The sequence below is a fragment of the Protopterus annectens genome, chromosome 10.part0, assembly GCF_019279795.1.
Source record: "Protopterus annectens isolate FY-2018-M chromosome 10.part0, PAN1.0, whole genome shotgun sequence".
In the NCBI taxonomy this organism is placed as follows: Eukaryota; Metazoa; Chordata; order Ceratodontiformes; family Protopteridae; genus Protopterus; species Protopterus annectens.
In genome coordinates, this window is record NC_056744.1 from 1,763,420,761 (window position 1) to 1,763,439,093 (window position 18,333).

The window sequence follows — 18,333 nt, forward strand, 5'->3', positions numbered from 1 at the left end:
GAACTAAGGAGTCATCCATCCTGATTGTTTGGCACCCTGGGATTTTCTAAATCAATGCAATGCACAGTTTTTGTTTTCAGTCACAAAGAAAAGGTAATTTGAATGCTACAACTGCAGGCAACCATAACTGTTTGTAGAACTGGTATTATTTGCAGAAGTGATACTCTTGACTTAATTGTTAATTGAGTAGATTTACTGACGTTAACCGACTACTTTCATACTTGAGATGGGCTATAAAACCAGTATCCAACACATTTAACAGAAAATGAAAAGTAATATATGCAGTACTATTACATATGTGCAGTTTAGGTGGTGAAGCCTAGCACAGTGTAGTAATGCAGGTTACAAACTTTTATGCATAAGGTGAGCACTCTGCTGGGCCAGGAGGTGTACACTCAATGTTAGTGATGAGACACTGGGGAGATGCAAGCAAGGGCTAATTAGCACCAAACATTCCCATGTAGGAGAAGAAACTTCCCCACCCCACTGCTAACTGATATAAACTCCTCTTAGTTCACAAACTAGTGCCCCCAGGTGATTAGCATTAAGTCAGACAATTATAGACTGGAGTGATTCTAACTTCTGCTGCACAACCAGGTGCCAGCTGCATCACAGTAAATAAGCAAATCCCCGACAGTGCACACATGCACATCCCCGACAGTGCACACATGCACATCCCCGACAGTGCACATATGCACATCCCCGACAGTGCACACATGCACATTTATTCTGTTGCAGTTCATGGTTGGCTGTTGAGAAGAATGGTGAGCTGCACCAATAACTTGTTGACTACTGATTTTTTGGGACCCTGCGTCATCCTAAGGTCTTTCTATCCAGTGCCCCACATCTGTGTTACATTTAACAGCTTCTCTTTTCCCCCCTAGACTTTATCCAATGCAGCTAGGGCCAGTTGTGGAACCTAAGAGCATCCTCTGGTCTAGCTATCACCTTTCAGCCAAGGGTTTTTCTGTTATACTGTACCCGTGACTCGTCCCAGTGTGGTATTGCAGCAGCCATGAAGGGCATGCACTGGGGATGTTCAGTGTATTACTTCACCTCCACACCTTTAACCCCTCCTTGAACTATGCCCCTTTGGCTCAATGTCCCTGGCCTGCATCAGGGACCATTGCAAGGAATGTCCATGTAACAGCCTAATATCTTCCCTGCTGTACTGTCAGTCACCTGAGCTGCTAATCAAACCCAGATCTGCTGGGCTGTAGTCAGGGCTTTATCCCTGTAAGTCACTGGAGTAGTGACTGCTGTCAGCTGATTCAGACTACACTGAGTCAAAGGAGCTTATCAACACTTAGCATGATATTTCTTTAAGTGATGCATGCCTACAGAGAAAAAAAAACAGGTGCATAACTGATGAAAGTTGCACTTCATCAGGAGTAAAACAGTAAGTTTATATGTAGGACAGGCATGGGCAAACCATCATAAGTGATTTCTAACTGCCTCTCCTAGAAAGGTAAATTTGACCAAAACACCTGAATATTGCTTTACTTATCAGGTGTTTCTCCAGAATGTTCTTTATCTTACAGTATTTTATGGAACCCACTACACAGTGGGCAGATTTTTCCATGCTTGTAGATGGCACTGTTGAAAAAGGCTTTGTCTACAATCTTTGCTTTCATTTTGGGTATTAGCAGTGGAAGACCAAAGATGCCAGGTCTTAGTTCCCTTTACTTGGATTGCTGTTTCCAGTTGGTGGACAGAACATGTCACATGTTACATGGAAGCTTATGAATGACACTGAGCTCTGTCTTCTGTTGACTATTGTCTAGATGCAGGCACTCCAGCAATGCCTCCATTGCTAAGCCCTTAAGACAAAGTGACATACAGCCAAATTTCCTTGTCATCGGTGATTCTATAGTAAGGCACATCGATGTCCCCCTCACCAGACTAAGTAAGGAGAGAGTCATGGTTAGCTGCCTTTCTGGGGCTAATATCCGTCATGTCACACAGACACTCAGGTCATTGAACCATGGGTACCACTATGACTCCATCATAGTCCATTTGGGTGTTAATGACCGGAGATGTACCTCCCTTGACTGTATGAAGGGAGACATGACTGAGCTCACTGATTATGTGTTTTAACAACTGGCTTAGCTTTTGGTGTCAGTCCGGGGGGGGGGTACAATATTTGCCTGTTTTAGGCAATGCCAAACTGATAAACCTACAGACTTAACTGAACCTATGAAGAAACATCTGAAGGTGGTACTGCTGAATGCTAGAAGTCTTAACAAGAAACTCCACTCCCTGCAAGCCTTCCTGTTGTTGGAGAGTATAGACATCTGTATAGTACAGAGGACATGGTTTAAAGTCCCAGAGTACCCCAGCAATGCAAGGTTATAATGGCTTTCACACCTTTAGACCAGCTACTGCACAGGATGGAGCTAAAGGTGGAGATCCAGGCTGGTTAGAGTGTATGACCCACTGAACCTCATACATGTGCATCTCACCATAAACAAGGTGTTGTACCATATCCTTGTAACCTGTAGGTCCCTCTCCATTTCCCAGGAAACCCATACTACCTACTGCAATGTATTACAGTCTCACTGTTCAACACAATACGATATTCATGGGGGATCTCAACTACGTCTCTATAGACTGGGAATCCTATACCACTTCTAATGCATTAGCGCAGCAGTTCCTAAACATTAACACCAACATCCTTGAACAGTTGGTCCATTCTCCTACCAGGGGTACAAATGTCCTTGACCTTGTACTCACAAACACGGGGGTGTGATGTTCCTTACTTAGTGTAATATCCCCTCTCATCAGATCTGACCATAAGGCAGTATTACTTGAAATAAAAATTAAATCCAGGGATCCAGCAAAACCAAAAATCTTTAGGAACTATTCCAAGGCTAACTTCTCTCAACTAAGCAATACCTTGGCTAAATTCCAAGCACCCCAAACTCAGTAAACACCATAGAATACACTGAGCTATTTACAAAATGTCTGTACAGCCATATTGATAGCTGTATAGATCGAGCTGTGCCCACTCATATTAAGAATAAGACAAACCCAAAAGACAAGCCACCCTGGTGGAACTGCACTATTGATCAGTTATACAACAAAAGAAAAAAATCTTGGTCAAGTGTTGGAGGAGCAAAGCCCAACACACTAAAAGCCCCCTGACCAATCTAAACATGCAGCTAAGAGGGTTAATTAATGCTTCAGAGGATAAATATTAAGAAAAAATAGCTTCTCAGGCAAAGGACCACCACAAAGCATTCCACAGCTATGTTCATAACCTCAGAGGAAATACACAACAATATGCACAACTTACTGTAAATGGCATCACCCACACTGAACCGGAGGCTGTTGCCAATATTTTGGATGACAGGTTCAGCTCAAATTTCTCCCCCAACTCCCACCGTTAGTCTAAAGGAAATACCACATAACACAATTCCCCCAACCATTATTAGAGAACAGGTCATCAATGCACTTTCCAAGGCCAAAAACACTGCCTCGATGGGCCCTGATAAGATCCTGGGATGTTTAATAAATAGCATGAAACATGAACTCTCTGGTCCACTTGAATCACTTTTTAACTGGAGCCTTCCATCAGGTTTTGTGCCCAAGGAATGGAAGATGGTTACAGTCACTCCCCTGCACAAAAGAGGCCCAACCAGTGATCTGGGTAACTACATGCCCATAAGTCTTACCAGCCTCATATGTTAGGCCTTGGAAAGAATTATCATGGACATGCTACATGAGGACATAGGTAACCTGCAAACACTGAACCCCTCACAGTTTGGCTTTGTTAAAGGAAGGTCATGCCTATTAAATCTGGCGGATTTTTTGAAATGGTCACCAAAGCATTGGATGAAGGTAAGACTGTGCACACAAGCTTATCTCGACCTGGCTAAGGCTTTTGATATAATACCCCACTCAGGCATTATAGACAAGGTCACTAATTTAAATATAAACCCTTTTCTCACCCACTGGACAGCCAACTGGCTCACTGATAGGACCCAGGAGGTCAAAAGAGGCGAGGCCACCTCCACCAAGAGACCAGTCACTAGTGGAGTCCCACAAGGCTCAGTATTGGGCCCACTCCTTTTTGGCATCGATTTCTCTGAAATGGAAGCAAATACTGAAGATTTACGGCTGACTAAGTTTGCAGATGATTGCACGCTAGGGGTCATCATCAACTCCCCTGCAGACACTAGCATTCTTCAATGCCAAAGCCAAGGCCTTAAACTCAATGCTAAGAGATGCATAATTATACCCTTTGGGAAATCAACCATCCTGGCTAATTGCCATGTTGAACAGTCGGCCCAGTGGTCAGGGATCTGGCTACGCACATAGACAGTAGCCTTACCTTCGAACATCACGTGGCCACAGTGGTGAGGAAATCCTTTAATGTTGCACAACTTACAAGTAAAGGTATGGCATCTAGGTCCAAAGAGATCATTATCCCAGTGTACTCCTCCCTTATCAGACCAATCATAGAGTACAATGCTTCCTTTGGTATGTACCTGACCAGGCATATGCAGCAACTAGAACAACCTCAAAGGTTACTTACAAAAAGAATACAAGATGTAACAAACCTGCTTTATGTAGAGCACCTTAAAGGCCTTTCCCTCTGCTCAGTCTCCTATAGATTGCTGAGGGGTGATCTATGCCTGGCTTGCAAGGCACCTGCAAACTCCACACTTATGAATCTCCTACATATTTGTAGGTCAAAGAGTATCAGAAATACAAGGTCTAGGGACCCGAGTTTTGTCTGGGATTTAAACAGAACATACTGGAGAGACGGATATGTGTCCCAGAGACTGACCCTCCTATGGAACAGGCTTCCTATCCATGTGAAGCTGAGTTTGTCTATTACGCAGTTTAATCACAACCTAGATAAGTGGATGGGGAACAGGAAATTTGCTCCGGCCTGGCACACATGTCCCTTATGGACAGAGGAAGCTTATAAATCCCTACCCTCAATGTCCTATTTGGATGCAGACATTATTCTTTTGGGAAAACTTGGCTAGGCTTAGAAAGGGCCTTTGGGTCATTAGCCTAGTAACAGTCTATGAATCTATGAATTCACTCATAGTCTACTGTTTTGTTTTAATGTGTATGATTCCTGACCACCACAGTGTTTTTTTGTTTTTTTTAATGTCTGTCCATCAACCCACTATCATTGCCAGAACATTATGGTCACCCTAAAGAAGACTGTTTTTGACACAGTTAAAGGAATGGGGCCTAGTTAAATGTGTTTCTAGCTTCTGTTCTGCATTGTCTAGATCTTACTAGCAGTGAATACAGAAGCAAAATAAGATTATAGCACACATTTTACATTCATCAGTACCTTTTCCCAGTCTAAGCTCAACTTAGACGATGGGGTTCTGTCATCAGCACAGACAGAGGAGACAGCTGCCATAGCTCCAGATATACATTACAGCACAAACTTCCTACTGAGAGCAGCAAACACATTTTCTTCAGAATAGTTATGATTTACAAACTATTTTAATTTCTCAGCAAAGTTAGAAAATATTTTTCCCTTATGTCTAATAGTGCAAGTATATAGCTACCATCTGTTGTTGAGGTATGAAATAGTGGCATGCTGGTTTAGTGAGAAGACCTATGCCTAAAGCTGCAGGGTTTGGGATTCATTCCTGAGCTGCATAGAATTTTACGTACTTCTATGCGTTTTTTTTTTTCTAGGTAGTTCGATTTCCTCCTTCTTCTTAACAAACATGCTGGTTTATTAGATACATTAATTGTCTGGAAATATATGCTGTATTTACTTTTGCAGCTCTGGCCTACATCATAACTGAAAATGGGCTGCGGAAGGAGCAGTTCACTTGCATGTTAAAAAAAAAAAACATGACTGAAAACTTTCTGCTCCCTTATGAATTATGGTTGTTGGAATACTTACTTTTATTTGCTAATTATCCAGCAAAATATGCCAACTGTTGTGCAGCCAGGAAAGGCGATCTGGCAACATGATACATACACCTGTGTAAGCAGCATTACTGTTAGCATTAATTTCTTTTTCAGTAAGACAACGGTACTCTCCAAGTCTGACAAAGGAGAAACTATTTAGATTAACTACACAGACAAATGATTACTTTCAGTTGATACAGTCATTTTAAGAAGCATAAAACAGTCCAGTCTGACTTTTTTTATCAAAATAACGTGTGATCTTTTTGTATTACTGTGTTAGCTCTAAAGATATTTCGAAGACTTATTTAAACTGCCTCTGACAAAAGGTGCTTACCTTAACACATACGCTCACCAGCACTAAAGTTGTACCTTCAATATTCTGATTTTTTACATTTTTCACAAAGAAATTCCTCTGTATTCTGTCACTGTTCTGTTTATTAGCAGAACCAAGGCGTCATCTGGGAAGAAGGTGGGGAAGTCCAAGCTGAATTCTCCTGTTAAGGATGCCAAGACAAATGCTGCCTCCCCCCAGCCTGATTAAGTGATTCAAGTACACATCCTGAAGAGGCCCAGAATCTTTCACTTTATGCTTATCTGAAACTGCAAGTCAAGTCATGTGACCAGGGAGCTGCACTTTCAGTTTCTCTTTTGAATCCCAATGAATAGATTCTATTTTGAATCTCTGTAAATGAAACTGTCACAGTAAACCATCAGGTCTTGCTCAAAGCATACCTCTCAACCTCTTAGAATAAGAAATCTAGACAAAGTCTGACATAATGGGGGACAGATTTTAAATATTGCTCTTATAAATTTAGAAAGTTAATGGAATAACGGTTTATTTTAACATGCATGCTTCTGAAGGATAGGAGGTCTGAAATTCAAATGTGTGTTATTATTTAGTAACTTTAATCCTCATATCATCCCATTGATTTGCCAGGAAACCACAGATTTTATAAGGAACAAACCAAAAATATGAGGCAAAAATCTGGACATTTAGTGGAAATCTGGACAGTTGGGAGATATGCTCAGAAGTATCTTTAAAAAGTTTTTTTGTGTGTTTATTTTTACAATTACAAATTTACAGGGGTATAAGAAAGTTGTTTTCTGAATAATTACTTTATATGCTAGCCTATATGTTCTGTCTGTTATCTTACTGTCCTCACTTTAAAGCATTTTCTGGGCTGCTGTTATTCCTCAGGGGTGTTTAACATCTCATATAATATATACTGGGCTGCTGTTATTTTTCAGGGGTGTTTAATATCTCATATAAGATGTACTGGGCTGCTGTTATTCTTCAGGGGTGTTTAACATCTCATACAATATGTACTGGCCTGCTGTTAACAGTTATTCCGTAGGGGTGTTTAACATCTCATATAATATGTACTGGCCTGCTGTTATTCTTCAGGGGTGTTTAACATCTCATATAATATGTACTGGGCTGGTGCTATTCTTCAGGGGTCTTTAACATCTCCTATAATATGTACTGGCCTGCTGTTATTCCTCAGGGGTGTTTAACATCTCATATAATATGTGCTGGGCTGCTGTTATTTCTCAGGGGTGTTTAACATCTCATATAATATGCACTGGGCTGCTGTTATTCCTCAGGGGTGTTTAACATCTCATATAATATGTATTGGGCTGTTGTTATTCCTTAGGGGTGTTTAACATCTCATATAATATGTGCTGGGCTGCTGTTATTCCTCAGGGGTGTTTAACATTTCATATAATATGTACTGGGCTGCTGTTATTCCTTAGGGGTGTTTAACATCTCATATAATATGTACTTGCCTGCTGTTATTCCTCAGGGGTGTTTACTATCTCATATAATATGTAGTGGGCTGCTGTTATTCTTCAGGGGTGTTTAACATCTCATAGGGTCATAGGTTCATAGGTTGGTACTAGGCTATCGGCCCTAGGACCTATACAAGCCTAGCCATAACAATTCCCTGGCTATTTCTTCCCACAGTATTTACTTTCCTGGACCCCTGTCTAGCAGGGCGAATGACGTGATCCCCGGGGTGAATTTCCTATCTCCCATTCAATCATCAAGGTTCCTTTTGAAGAGGGACAAAGAGGCGCTCTGCTTGACATGTATGGGCAGTCTATTCCAGAGTCTGGGAAGTCTCTGGGTCAGGAACCTATCCCTCCAGCATGTTTTGTTCATTGTGATGACAAGGTTTAGATCCCTGGAGCGTGTGTCTCTGAGGGATTGGGATTTCTTTAAGTGTAGCATGTCCAACAGCTCTGGGTTTGACATGGCCTTGTATGTTAAGCAGAGATCAACTCTGAGTAGACAATATGCGACAGAGTATAGGTGGAGTTTTTTTAGATGGTCAGCATAGGGCATCTGCTTTAGGCCTGTGATTCTTTTAGTGAGGTATTTCTGCGGCCTTTCCAGTTGTTGCAGATGTCTTGAGAGATACATACCAAACGGGTCATTGTATTCTATAATGGGTCTAATGAGGGATGAATACAGTGGGACAATGACCTCCTTTTTTCCTGGATGAAAAGCCCTTAGTGGTGAGGTGTGCTACATTGAAGGATTTCCTGACTGTTGTGGCGATGTGGTTATCAAAGGTGAGATCACTGTCTACCTGTGTCCCTAAGTCTCTTATCATACTTTCGGTGTTTAGTGTACTGCCACCTATGTGGTAATTCATGGATACATGTTTTTTTCCCAAAGGGGATAACTATACATTTCTTGGCATTGAGCTTGAGCCCATGGCTCTGGCACCAAGCATCTGTTTCTGTAAGGCCCTTTTGTAGAGTATCCACATCATTTGGGGATTCAATAATGGCTTCCAGTTTGCAGTCATCTGCGAACTTTGTTAGCCAGAGTCCCTTAGTGTTGGCCTATACTTCAGAGAAGTAGATGCAAAACAAGAGTGGTCCCAGGACTGAACCCTGAGGTACTCCACTTGTCACTTGTCTGGAGCTGGATTTGGAGTCGGCTACTTTTACAGTGTGGATTTTGTCAGTAAGCCAGTTGGCAACCCATCGAGTGACATGGGGATTAATGCCCAGCTTAGTAAGTTTATCTATGATTCCGGAGTGGGGGATGGTGTTGAAGGCCTTGGTGAGGTCCAGATAGACTGTGTAGACCACCTTATCCTTGTCCATGGCTCTGGAGACTGATTTGAAGAAGTCAGTCAGGTTCAGGAGACAAGATCAGTACTTCACAAAACCAAACTGCGTGGGGTCCAGTGTTTGAAGGTTGCCAATGTCTTTGTTTATAAGTTCCATGACAATACGTTCCATGGCCTTGCAGATCAGGCTTGTTAGACTGATGGGGTGGTAGTTCCTGGGATCCAAGGTGGATCCCTTCTTATGCAGTGGGATAACTGTAGCTGTGTGGCACTCAGTGGGCACGAAGCCTGAGATGAGGCTATGATTAAACGTGACACTAAGGTGAGGTGCCAGTTCATTTTATAGTTCATGTAGTACACAGCCTGGGATGTCATCTGGTCCCATGGATGCAGTATTCTTAGCTTTGGAGAGTGCGTTTTTTACCTGTGTGGCTGTTGTTACTGGAATTTGGCAATCTTTCGGTATTTGAGATGGGCCCTTTAGGGGGTGAGAGGGGGGGTGAAGTTTGCACTGAATCGATCTGTCAGGATATTGGCAATATCCTTGGGATCAGTATATTTAATGCCATTCTGTTGTAGCTCAGAGCAGATCTGAGCATTGCCATTTAGTTTCTTGTCATAGCTATAGAATGCCTTGTGGTTGTCTTTGGAATCTTTGGCAATTTTATTTTCGTAACTAGCTTTGGAGGATGTTATGAGGGATCTCAGCTTCTTACTGAGGCTGTTAAGGGAGTTTTTTTGCATCCTGGGATTTTCCTCTTTTCTGCAATAGTTTCTTCCTTTTGTTGTAAAATGTGTTTATGGCAAGGGACCACAAGATAGGCTTCCTTTTTTTGGAGGAGAGCATCTTGGTTCTATTGGGGATGGCACAATTCATGCACGAGAGGATGTGCTCATACAGTGCCTTAGTGCAGGATTCAGCAGTCGAACTTTCAGTTCCCGTCTGCATGGGTGTCATGAAGTTTGTCACTTCTGACTTGAGTAGCATGAAGTTGGCTTTGGAGAAGTTTTTTTACGGAGGTTTCCATACTGGGGGGTGGGATGTGGATGTCAAGGGTGATTAGCTTATGGTCAGACCTGACCAACGAGGGGGTGACCATAGGTGTGGAGCATCTATTTCTCATGTCAGTAATAACCAGGTCTAGGATATTGGAGCCCCTGGTGGGACTAAGGAATAGTTGATCCAGGGAATTGGAATTTATGAATTCCAAGAACTGTTGGGCAAAGGTGTTGTTACACGAGTAGTTTTCCCAATTAATGGCAGGGTAGTTGAAATCACCCAGTATTAGGGTGTTTGGTTGTATCTTAATATTTTCCAGTATGTTTAGAAAGGTGTAGTGAGAATCTTGGTGCATGATGGGGGATCTGTAGCAAGCTACAATTTGGATTGCTGTCTTACCTAGTGTTAGTTGCACCTGGAGAATTTCAGACCCATTGTGTTGGGCAACTAGCCTGGTGTTGTGAATATCCTTGGTGAATATGGACAATCCTCCACCTTTAGTGTTTTGGTCCTGGTTTGGTAGCCGAAAAATGTGATGAGTTGTAGCCTGGTATTGCAGGGGTGCTCTCTGGAGCCTTGAACCAGGTCTCAGTTACTGCACAGATATCAATGTTCTCCATTTTTAGGAGTGCCTCAAGAGAGTGTATTTTGAGGTTTAGACTTTTAGCATTGAGTAGCATTACCTTCAGATTTTGCATGCTTGTACCTATAACAGTGGTGGTTTTGTCCTTTGAACTTTGCCTAAAAAAGGCACTATAGCGGTGGCAAGAGCCTTAGCCAGTAACCTGAATCCCAGGGACAACAGGTGTAGACCATCTCTGGCAAAGCATCATGGTCTGTCGATCATGTCATCCCAGGCAGACAGATACTGGATCCCCTTTGAATGACACCAGAAACTTAGCCAATTGTTGAAGTCAATCATTTTGTCCTTATACTGTGGTATCATTCTGGGTGAAGGCAGGATGCTACTCAGGGCTAGGGTCATGCCTGCCTGGGCCACATGATCCGAGAGCTCTTCCATGTCTCTTTTTATGTAGTCCAGGGCGGTACGTCTCAAGTCATTCACTCCAACATGGACAATGACAGAGTCATATTTGTACTTGTGGAGTGACTTGAGTGCATGCATTATGTGGTGGATCTTGGCACCCGACAGGCAGCTGACTGTAATTTTCCCCTTGTTCATCCTGGTGAGTGGGACATCAGTGTGCCTGACTATAGAGTCACCTATGACTAAAGTGTTGCGTACGTTGTCTTGCCTTAGGGGCTGTTGTTGGGTGGCACACTGGTGTTGTGAGCTATGTGACACTTTGGTTGTGATTGGTGTTTGTTTGCGTTTCAGCTTTGGAGGTCCTTGTTGCTTGGGCAGGTTAATGTTAAGGGCTTCCACATATGTGGGTTTAGTGTTGCTATGTGTGGGTGTTTAGAAGGGCTATGTGTTGCTTGAGGTGTAGTGCACGTGTTAACCTTCTCCTCTTGACTGTCTAGCACAATCTTGGGTGGAGAGAGCTTTGCTTCCAGTTTGGCTATGCAAATGCATCTCTCGCAGGTTGTAGTGCTGGGTGGTAGGAGGAGAGGGTTGTCTGTGTACATGAGGCAATTGCTGCATTGCCCCAGTATGCCCAGATTCACCAGGTGGCCAGGAGAAATCACCGGAAGCTGACCCTTGGACATGCCTGGTTTGGTGCTTTTTTTTTGTAAAATACAAGAGCTGTTTTCCCTTACCTTAGCAAGATACTTTGCAATTATAGGCTGTTTAGTGCCTATGATTAATTTCTCCTTATTAACAAGGAGAGTTGAGTGCTTGCATCAGTTTAAGACTTCCTAGTGCTTTCCAGCAGGTTTTAAAGCAAGTGCTAGTCACAGGGATGCTTAAAGATAAGACGAAAAAAAATGGTTTATCCTAAACACTGCAGTGTGCACTAGATGAGTTAGATGTGAAAGTAGGTAACTTAAGTTTTACCTGTCTAAAAATTATGTTTTAGTGGAGAGTCACTATTTTTAAAACAACAAGATAGATTGAAAGGGGTGGCCACTTTTGTATTCTGGTACAATGGAATACAGTAGGATGGCCAATAAATTTAAATAGTTGAAGGGGAGTGTGTCAAAGGAAAAATCAAACATCAATGCAGCCAAGGTTCAGTTAAGGTTCCTTTATTCTTGTACAAGAAGACAAAAATGCAGTTCAGAAGTTTGTCTGACATTATACAGGAAATACTTCATTATTATACTGTTTTGTAATCCATTGCCCTCTAAGCTGACGTAATAAAATACAACTCTTAGCATTGTTCTAAGACAGGTGTTTACTAAGTTTTTCTGCTGATATAGCAAGTATAAACTTCCCATGTGAAAATTTCCTAAGATATCAACGTGGCCTCGCTAACTGCCGGTCTGTAACAATTCACTCATATTTCAGTGTTGCAATTAGTGATTCTTTCCTGCTTTGAGCATAAAGCATATTCTGATTTCAGCCTATAATCTTATCTACAGCTGCAGTATGAACAAGGTTATTTGCTTAAGTCTAGTAACATTTCAGAATACTGTATTGTTCCTTTTCCTAACGTTAGCAAAATCATCTGTTTCTCAGTGTATGAACAAGGTCATTCACTGAGCTGACAAGAAGCAAAGTCAGAAAGTACATGCAATTATTTTCAAGCCTGTAGCAGAATAAATGTGTTAACCCTTTTAGGCTCCTAATGCAGCAAGCATAATGCTAATACATATATGAATACATGTTGTACTATATATGTGAATACATATTTCTCTCACAGAGTGATTTCACAAAATGATAATTTTATGCTTACTCACACAAGCCAGAAAAAAACAGAGAGGAAATGAGATATATGGTCAAATTAACATAAGGGGAAGGCAACTAGAAAGACAGTGGTGTTTAAGAACACTACAGTAACTGGGTGGGAATGTGGGGGAAAAAAATTCTGCCTGACTCATAAGAGACAGAGCTGTGGTTTCTTTTCAAGTTTTAATATGCAGTTAAACATATAATATTTACTGGCCTGCTGGCTGCTGTTATTTTTCAGGGGTGTTTAACATCTCATATAATATGTACTGGGCTGGTGTTATTTTTCAAGGGTGTTTAACATCTCATATAATATGTACTGGGCTGCTGTTATTTCTCACGGGTGTTTAACATCACTACATAAAATGCAGTCTAAATCAGTTCCCTCGAGTAGAAGAAAGAAACCCTGACTATGCCCCAGATGACCTGTGTTTGTTTAGTGGCCTGGGCATTGGAGGGGCCTATCAGGGAAGGTGGAGTGAAGGACTGATGCTGTCTCACCCATCCTGGAGAAAAGCAGTGCAGTTTGCTCTGATGCTGACACAGTGATGTGGGGTACAGTGCGCAGCATACAGGGCAGGCAAGGATGTGCTTTTGGCTCTGCCAAGCTGCAATGTCTTCTGGGGGAGGCATTATAAGATCATGCACATTCTTGAGGATTTAAAAGCATGGCAGACCCTTGTACAACATGTGCACATGTCAACCACTTGTAGTAGGACTACCGCCATTATCAGAAAACCCTGATGGATTCCTGGATGATGGTCTCCCATGACTGTCTCTCACACCTCAGGAAATGAATGGAGCAACTAATTGTAGGAGTGCTGATGGTTATCTTGCAGTGGGCATAATAACATTAAGAAACACAGTATAATAACAGTACTAGCAGTATAGGGAAGTATGGAACAATGGGTTATGGCTGCACAAATGATACTCATTATTTGTGTGATAGCCTACATGCTTTAAGTCCCAGCAATTGAAGAGACACAAAAATCACTAAAAGATTAAGTTTTTTAACCCATCCAGCAGCAACATTCTTTCACAGACTTAAAGGTGCCACTGCCATACTTGTATAGTAACTTAACACATGACCATCTCCCTCCACTGGCTTAAAGTAGCCACACTCTGTGCACACATTACACCTTATCATCTTCTTCCACTGGCTTAAAGTAGCCACACCTGTGCCAGCATTATACATGACCATCTTCTTCCATTGGCTTAAAGTAGCCTCACTATGTGTCAGCATTACAAATGACCATCTTCCTCCAGTGGCTTAAAGAGGTCTCTCTCAAAGCTAATATTACACATCACTATAATCCTCTCGACTTAAAACTAGAACATCACTGGCCTACATATGGGTATTACTGAAATTACTGTACACATTAGAATGTCTCAGACATGCAAGTACGATATGACACCTTTGTTCTGAATGTTGTCTACAAGGGACTGAAAAACACTTTCCTTCCTAGCTCAGTGGTGTTTCCATGGTGACAGATGCAACTCTCCTCTTCTCTCTGTCTCTTTTTTTCATTTACCCCACACCTTTTGACCACTGGGCCTCATCCAAGCAGCTACCAGAAATTTTTCTCTTTAGGACTCTAACCCATCCCTCTGATGACCAACATATTCACTGATGGGTACAAGGGCTGTACTACTACTACTATTACTGCTACTACAAACACACACACACACACACACACACACACACACACACACACACACACACACACACACACACTCTCACACAGACACACACACACACACACACACACACACACACACACACACACACACACACACACACACACACACACACACACACACACACACACACACACACACACACACACACACACACACACACACGTGTGCGTGTAATAGGAGCTACCTCATGGCTGAGGCTTCACAAAGCCATGATCACTACAGAAATTTGTCTCCACTAGGTGCAGACCCTGCACTGTACACATACCTCTCAGCTGCCCAGAGTTTCACAGAATGGCCATATTTTGGTCTGTTCATCGTAAAATGTGTGATTTTCTGGCAAATTATTGAGGACTGAAGTCACTAAATAATGACATGCATTTGAGTTTCAGATTTCATATCCTTCAGAAAAATGCATGCTAATGTAAAACCTGTTATTCTGGCAACTTTCTAAGTTTATAAGAGCAATATTTAAAAATTGTCTCCAATTTCGGGTCTTTAAATTCCCATTTGTTCAGATTTCTTGCACATAGATGTCGAGAAGTACATGTACAGGACCCCCCCATCCTGCTTTGGCTATTCATTCCCACCTTTTCTCACCAGCTCCTCCAGTGTCAGGTTGCTACTTGATCCCATCTCACCTTGTTCAGAGTTGAGATTTTATCCCTCTATGCTAAGGAGTGTGACTCAGCACTCCCTTCATCTCATACCATGGATTCACCTGGGGTTATGTCACACCAGAGTCCCACAGAAATAACCAATCATGATTTCTTTCCAAACTCTAATCACCTCTTCCCACAATCCTTACATTACCCACTTCAACAGTATAGGATACAGAACCATTTACTTCCATTATTGGTTCACATATCCGTTTTTACCAGGACAACATTTCTTACATTTGTGAAGTCAGTTAACTCAAGTGTTTAATTTCTCTATATTGTAATTTAAAGCATTTATTTTGCACAAACTTGTGAAATCAGATTGATTCAACATCATTTATACTAATTAACACCATGACACTTGCCAGCATTACAAGGTGCTAACTAACTAAATCTGTAGCTGTTTTGGTTTCATTGTCAAGATTTCATGTATTATTTAATCATCTGTTCTGTGTGTTCAGTTTATCCATGGATGACAGCAGAAATAACATGAATAATTCTATTCCTCGTTATGGATTCTTCAGATTCCTCACTTGCAAATGATATCACATTATGGCAAGTAATCATTTCCGACAACCCAAGAATAGTGAAACTTGTCCAGTAATTGCATCTGAAGTCAGTGTCCTTGTGTGGGATACACACACACACACACACACACACACACACACACACACACACACACACACACACACACACACACACACAGACACAGACACACACACACACACACACACACACACACACACACACACACACACACACACACACACACACACACACACACACATCCACTTCCAGTATGCATCCTTAATGCCCAGAATGATCTTTTCAAGCAGTGGATCTGTATAGTCAGTGTGAAGTATTTTTTACGTTTTGTGTAGGTACTCTCATAGATGTGGCAAAGACTGGCAGGGTATCTCCTGTATTTTTAGCAAGACCTGCAACAGAATACAGGTTTGGCCACCACATAAAACTTTATGACAACTCTTTCTTCCGAGTGATATCAGGTAGACAGTCATGTAATTGTAACAACACCAGCTGTCTATATTGTGTGGACCGATGGTTGTGGATTCCTGCAAGATATAATTACCGTGTACACCAAACTCATATTTTCTGCGTATGAAAAATAAGAATCTTGGTTCTCTACAGTTTTGAAAACCTTTCATAACGTATTCTCAAACTCTGGACACCCCCAGATCTTTAATTGGATGCAATTTAATGTGTAAGGCTGCAAGTGAATCAATATCTTTATAAAAGCTTGAGAAGATAATATGGGAGCTACAGAAACCCAGGTCTGTTACACAAACAGAAGAAGCCCTGACTGAGATCGAGGTGACCTGAGTTTAAGTGGCAGCTTTGGTGCTGGGATGAGATGAGTAGGTGAGCATGGGAAATGACTGGCCATGGCTCACACATCTTGGGTGACCTGAGTTTAAGGGGCAGCTTCGGTGCTGGGATGAGATGAGTAGGTGAGAATGGGAAATGACTGGCCATGGCTCACACATTAGGTGAGAATGGGAAATGGCTGGCCATGGCTCACACATCTTGGGAGAAGGGGGTAGTGGTTTTCAGCTGGTTTGTCTGCTGCTTCATTGCAAGATTGGAGACCGTAAGCACTGAGAAAGAAGGCGATAGTTTAGAGAAAGATGGGAACTGTAGCTACCAAAGCTAGTGATGATAACCTGCACTCCCACATGTGAAAGAACAGACTTGTGCAGGATAGGGGATCACTGACAGCCCCATTAATGATACAGGTAGTCATGTCATCGGGGGTGGGGTATTGCCATAGAGGAATAGAGGAACCACCCTCATGGTTCAGTCTCTAATATAGGCTAGCACTGGGAAGTTGTTAGCCCAAGGCAGAAGGAATGGTCTCCTTACTGGCCAGATCTTGGGTGAAAGTCAGACTTCCTCAGGCCAGGAGATGATTGCTGTCAGAACACGGTAGTCCCAGCAGAGGAATGAATGGGGAAAGCACAAACAACCTCATGACTGCCTAAATGACTTATGAATGTGTTTCAAGTCTGATGTGAGAGACGAGACAGTGTACAGTGGGGGAGGAGTAAGGGAGCAGGCAGACGATATGAGGACTGAGGCAGAGCTAATCAGTGCAGTAACAGCAAGTGTGAGAGCAGGCAAGAGGACAGTGAAGGCAACAGAAGCAGGACACTGCATTGGTCAGTAGTAGAAGGGAGTGGGAGAGGCAGCCATGAAAGAGATGACAGTGAGAAAGAAGGCAAGTTGGAGGAACAAGGGCAGACAGTGGTGACAAGGGGTAAAAGAGCATATAGCCAAAAGTGGCCATGTAGGAGGAAATACCAAAGGGGTGTCAGGAGGGAAGTAGGCACAGAAGGGTGGAAGGACGGAGAATAAGGAAGAGCAGGTGGTCAGGAAAAGCATTAGTAGTGTAGGTAGTCAAGAGGGTAGGCTGACACAGTGATGGGAGAGGGGACAGGAGGCAGGTAGACATACCATAGGAAAAACAGAAGGGATGCTGGAGAAGGAGAGCCTGGTCATGAGGGGTATCGTGTAGGAGCAGAAAAAAGGAAAAGTTTTATGAAAGAAGGGGGTATGGAAAAAAGTAGCCACTTTAGGGACACATCAGAGGAGGCTATCCCAGGGGCATGCAAAGAAGAGGGAAAAGCAGCAGAAGGGAGGGAATTAGAGAAATAAGGGAAGGGAGGACCTAGGACTGGCAGGAGTGGGGACAGCTCTCAGTACAAACACAAGAGGAACAAGAAAGAAGTGAGGTGCAGCACAGAAGAGACAACTAAAAGGGCTGGATAAGAGGGCTGGGGTACGCAGACTTAAAACCAATGATTAGATTTTCCAGTGAGATTTCCTGCAAATTGTCCAGTTTTATTAAAGCACTGGTCCACTTTAGTTAGGATGGTGAGGTGGAAGTTAGTGACTATGAGGGCAGCTTATAGCAGTGAGGGTAAGTGAAATGCATAGGCTATTTTTTTTCATACTCAGTTATGAAGTATTTGTTGTATACAGTAGTCTGGGCTTTTTGTTTAATAGCTTAATGTTTGTAAATATTAAACTTTAGATGTTCGCCAATGGTGACACCAAGCAGCTTTGTGTTAGAGACAAGGTTATTTGCTGTGTTATTAGCAGAGGTGATTAGAAAGTCATTTTTGTGTGTGTTAATGAGGGTTTCAGGAGTGAAAAGTAGTAGCTTTGTTTTATAGAGTTTAG

The 18,333-nt window shown here is 42.3% G+C and overlaps 1 protein-coding gene across 5 annotated transcripts in view; it reads right to left on the minus strand.

The window, feature by feature from the left end:
* LOC122813998 (XIAP-associated factor 1-like) overlaps positions 1-6,485 on the minus strand; it is a 277,349-nt gene extending 270,864 nt beyond the window's left edge. For 2 of the 5 annotated variants that reach the window (XM_044086578.1, XM_044086577.1), the window contains exon 1: positions 6,230-6,479. The gene's annotated coding sequence lies outside the window, so the exon portion shown is untranslated. Of the gene's footprint in view, positions 1-6,229 lie in introns of all 5 variants that reach the window. The other 3 variants (XM_044086581.1, XM_044086579.1, XM_044086580.1) reach the window with 3 other exon arrangements.
* Positions 6,486-18,333: the final 11,848 nt, after the last annotated feature.